The following is a 5,301-nucleotide window of genomic DNA, read 5'->3' as shown; positions in this document are numbered from 1 at the left end:
TATATCTCTATCTAGAGAGAGAGAGAGAGATTTAGTGGTTGCTGTTATGTGCCGTCGAGTTGTAGGCGACTCATAGTGACCCTATGAAGGATGGTCCTCGATGCTTGGGTGTCTTTCATCCTCTCTCCAAGTTCATAGGGTTTCTGGAGGCAAGCTATTTACAGAAGTGGATGCCACTCCTGCTTCCAAGCTTGTTTTAACCGGGGAGCTCCACCCAACACTGTCCACCATGGGTAACCGTTACCGCATTTGACACTGAGACCCAAGAAAGACCCCCCCACCCTTGTCTATCCTCTAGGTGTGGCCATAGATTTCAGTATTTTACCATTCTGGCACGCCCAAAGACTGGCAAACACTGGGCCAAAGATCCCCAATTCCTCTAGCAAGTCCACTCTGCGGCCACCCACTTGAAGCGGAAAGAAAGCCACAAATGTCTCCGCGTTCCCCACCTCCATCTCTTCCAGGTTCAAGAGGCTGCATCCACCCAGCTGACACTGTATTGTATGTATGTATGTATATAATATATTATATATTATACACACATATATGTATATATATAAATCCTGGTGGCTTCTTGTGGATAGAGATTTGTGCTGCAAACCAATAGATAAGTGGTTCAAATCCACCAATTGCTCCGTGGGAGAAATATAGGTAAAACTCACTAGAGGGTCAGATATGAGTTTGTTCCAATTCGACAGCAAGGAGTGAGGTTTTTTAAACATATATAGCAGCACAATGCAACAGTGTGTTTGTGCATGTCGTTGTAGTTGCTATGTGCTGTTGAGTTGGAATTGATTCATAGCTGACTCTCCAGATGGCTTTCAGAGACTGTAAATTACATGATAAGAGATTGCCTGTCTTTCTTCCTTAGATCAGCTGCTGGATTCAAACCATCTACCTTAAGGCCGACAGCACAACTCCTTATCTATTAAGTCATGAAAGTTTCGTGTGTGTGTGTGAGAGAGAGAGAGAGAGAGAGTGAGAGAGAGCGCACACACATACATATTACAGTTCTGAAATTCCACCCTGAAAAATTTTCATAAAAACCATTATTTTGGCATAAATCCTCTAGAAAGCAGAGCTCAAGGCAAAGATTAAAGGCTGGCACTTTGAGAGAAGCAAGTATAGAGACACAAGAGGGAAGCGGGAAATTGAAGTAAAACTACTGCTATGATGCAATGCCATGCAATGTATTATGCCACAAATGGTTGCTTCACAGGGAGCTGAAGACACACAGCAGTCTGCTTTACAGACACAGTCACTCCACACACAGAACTCCTCCAGAAGGAGAAAAAAGAGATACACTTTATCATAGTTCCTGAAAGGGGTGGAGGAGGAATTTCTTTGTTTGAACCCCTCTCATCTCTCACTTTTTCTTGGTCTCTTCCCATTTTGTGGAGCTAATTCCCTGAACTGAGTTGCAACATCCAGTCTCCCGTGAATTTTGAGAGTTGTTTTAGAAAATTAACAAACTCCACTGGGGTGACAAGGGAGCAGGGGTGAGAAGTACAGAATTGATTTGTGTAGCCTCATCTCTGAGTGGCTGGATGATAGAAGGTTGCACAAGTAGTAGATGAAAAAGGTTAAAGTCCTTTGGCTTGCGACTTAGATCTAGGGAATGAGAGAGATGGGGCAAGAGAGAGGCACCAGCATGGTCCAACTAAAGTACCAGGCAAGAGAGAGCGAGGGCAGGCACCAGCAAGGTCCAGCTAAAGTACCAGGTTTTGTGCTGGTTCACAGATGCTCCCAAAAGCCTCAACCTTAGGTGCCCAGAAACATTTTAATTTGGCTCAGGATAACCAGGGATGGGGTATGATCAAACTCTAGGTGGTCAGATTCAGAGAGAGAAATTTCCACAGATGTGGTCCACAACCAAGAGTGGAAGTGTGGGTAGGCATGGACTGGATCCACTTAAGACTGGGAATTGGGTTTAGGTTTATTCTTGCTACTCGGTGATAAAGTTGGGCTTGCCCACATGGCCCATTTTATAATAATCTGTAACTTCAGTCTCCTTGTAAAATGTCTCCAGGTAACTATTATCAGACATTTGCCAATACTTCTACTAAACCTTTGACGACTCCATCAATGCCAAAAATAATCTCTGCTCTGACCCAATGACTCTGTGTTGGTCTATGTACGTGTTCTGCATGAGTCCAGTAAAGTGTTATGATACTCCCATTTATCACAATTTTATCCTTAATTTGTTACAATTCATGCAGCAGGACTCCATTGTGTGATCAATAAACATCTTTCTGGTATTCTCTACTTTCAGGAAAGACCCATCTGACATCAGCAATTAACCCTTATTCTAAAGGTCCTTTTCTGAATCTGGCTTGACTATCTGTCAGTTCTCCATCAATATATTGCAACTGTCTGGTATTCTTTTCCACTGAATTTTGTTTGCATTTGAAAGAAAAATAACCTTTAATTGTCCAGAGTTCTTGGTGCTACTCCCTCAAAAGACCTGAAAAAAAGCAACTGATTGACCGGATGTCATCTCATGGCTATATTCTCACTCGCAAGGGGCAGGAAGGGGAGTTTACTTCCCCTGCAGAGCTTATACAATACTAAGAAACATAATTCTTAAAAAGATAATTACAGTAAAAACTGCCAAACGCTGAGCAGCAACAGGTCAAAAAAGGAAAACCCAAATCTTTCCACAAAAAAACAAGCAACAGAAAAGCAGTAAGACTGTACCCTGTCAAAAGTGAAGAATTCGTATGACCCAGAAAAGCATGGCAGTTCCAGCTCCTATGGGTTTTATTGAATCACACATTCTAAGTATCAAGGAAGAAAGCATATAAACATGAGTGAGTCTTAGCGGATGGGGCAGAATTAAAGGGGTAAAATTAGAAGATTGCTTCAGATTGTGACTTCTAAAAATACCAGAAACCTCATCCTAAAAGGTTCTGCCAAATTCTCTATATGAATAAAATTGCAAAACTGTCATAAGCTCTTTGCCATGGATCCTTTTTTCTGCCTTCTCAGTCAGGTACTCCAAGGTACCTAATTCTCCTTTGACAGCATCTACCATCCTGGGTCAACAATCCTCTGGTGGAACCTACTTGTACTGTATTTCATCAGCTTAAGTTTGGAAAGGTGAGATATGAAAGGAAAGTTCACAATCTTTTCCTGGCAAGGAAATGCATATATACAACATATAACAGGCAAACCCTCTAGTGGGAGGTGGGAGAGGAACATGAGTCCTATTCACTCAGCCTCCTCCTGTCCACTCCTTGCAGACAGCCAGAGTCTCAAAGAGCATCCCTAGGCCTCTTTATACAGTGTAAGTGAATTAAAGATGTACTTGAAGGCATTGACAAAAAAACAAGACTCCAAAATTTGATGGACTACCAGTTGAGGTGCTTTAACAAATGGATGTAATAATGCTAGAAGCACTCATCCATCAAAGCCAATAAATCTGGAAGAAATCAGATCACTTGACTGGAAGATAACTATATGAGTGCCATTTCAAAGAAAGCCAATCCAAAAGAATGCAGAAATAAGAGCCTATTCATAATAGCACGCACAAGTAATATTCTGAAGGTTTGCAAGCAAAGAGTTGCAGCAGTACATCAACAGGAAACTGCCAGAAATCCAAGTAAGATTCAGAAGAGAATGTGGAACAAGGGATATCATTGCGGATGTCACATGGATATTGGCTGAAAGCAGAGAATACCAGAAAGATGTTTACTTCTGTGTTGTTGACCACACAAAGGTGATATGGATCATATCATTGGGGATCATAACAATTTACTAAAACATTCCAAAGAATGAGTTTTCAGAGCACTTAATTTTGCTCAGGTCTGTTCAAACAGATTTGTGGTCTAAAATCACAAAGGGTATGCAGGTTCTGTCCTTTCATCAAACTTATCCAATGTGGTTGGTAAGAAAATAATCTGAGAAATTAGAAAACACGAAGAATGCAGCATCAGAATTGGGAGAACAATCATTAGTCACCGATTACATTGAGCAAATAAATCTGTCAAGAACTTCTTTAAAGTGCTGAAGAGCAAGGTCGTCAGTTTAAATAGAAAAGTACATCTGTTCCATGGTATATTTTCAATTGCTTCATATGCATGAGAAAGTTGGGAAATGAATAAGGAGGGCTGAAGAATTGATGCCTTTGAATTGTGGTTTTGGTAAAGATTATTAAAAATACCATGAACACAAAACAACTATGAGATATCATCTCACCTCAGTAAGAATAGCAAAATTTAACAGAGCAGCTAACAACAAATGCTGGAGAGGTTGCAGAGAAACTGGGAACACTTATTCACTGTTGGTGGGAGTGTAAAATGGTGCAACCACTGTGATAAGCTGTATGGCGCTTTCTCAAAAAGTTGCAAATAGAAATACCATTTGACCCAGAAATTTCACTACTGGGAATATATCCTAAGGAAACCATAATTGCTCTCTCACCAGGCGTCCTCGTGAGAGTGACATCGTCTTTAAACCTCGCGTGGCAATCCCTGACGCACCGCAGTGATGCCCAGGGAAGACAGAGCGACCTGAAGTCCAACTACTTCCTTAAGATCATTCAACTTCTGGATAATTATCCAAAATTCTTCATCGCGGGTGCAGACAATGTCGGCTCCAGGCAGATGCAGCAGATTCGCATGTCCCTCCGCGGGAAGGCTGTGGTTCTGTGCAAGAACACCATGATGAGCAAGGCCATCCGGGGCCAACCTGGACATCAGCCCGGCCCTGGAGAAGCTGCTGCCTCACGTCTGGGGGAACGTGGGGTGTGTGTTCACCAAAGAGGATCTCACTGAGATCAGGGACATGCTGCTGGCCAACAAGGTGCCGGCTGCTGCCCGTGCTGGTGCCATTGCTCCGTGTGAGTGGTCTGGGCCCCGAGAAGACCTCCTTCTTCCATGCTTTGGGCATCACCACTAAGCTCTCCAGAGGCACCATTGAAATCCTGAGTGATGTGCAGCTGATTAAGACTGGAGACAAGGTGGGGGCCAGCGAGGCCACCCTGCTGAACATGCTGAACATCTCTCCCTTCTCCTTCGGGCTGATCATCCAGCAGGTGTTTGACAAGGCAGCGTCTACAATCCTGAAGAGCTTGACATCACAGAGCTCTGCATACCCATTTCTTGGAGGGTGTCCGCAATGTTGCCAGGTCTGTCTGCAGATTGGTTACCCAACTGTGGCCTCAATACCACATTCCACATCAAAGGGTACAAGCGGGTCCTGATTTCTCTGTGGAGACTGACTACACTTTCCCACTGACTGAAAAGGTCAAGGCCTTCCTGGCTGATCCATCTGCATTTGTTTTTGTTTTGTTTTTTTTTT

General features: G+C 43.0%; 2 pseudogenes; one reads left to right on the top strand and one right to left on the bottom strand.

The window, feature by feature from the left end:
- The window catches only part of LOC102860325, a 173,070-nt pseudogene extending 172,615 nt beyond the window's left edge, over positions 1-455 (bottom strand).
- Positions 456-4,488: 4,033 nt separating this feature from the next.
- Positions 4,489-5,301, top strand: part of LOC102859919 — a 1,311-nt pseudogene continuing 498 nt past the window's right edge.

This window comes from Elephantulus edwardii, unplaced genomic scaffold, assembly GCF_000299155.1.
Source record: "Elephantulus edwardii isolate Elephantulus edwardi_28Jun2011 unplaced genomic scaffold, EleEdw1.0 scaffold00031, whole genome shotgun sequence".
NCBI classification, from domain to species: domain Eukaryota; kingdom Metazoa; phylum Chordata; class Mammalia; order Macroscelidea; family Macroscelididae; genus Elephantulus; species Elephantulus edwardii.
Note: the sequence above shows the minus strand (reverse complement) of the source record. Positions and strands in the feature narration are given on the sequence as shown.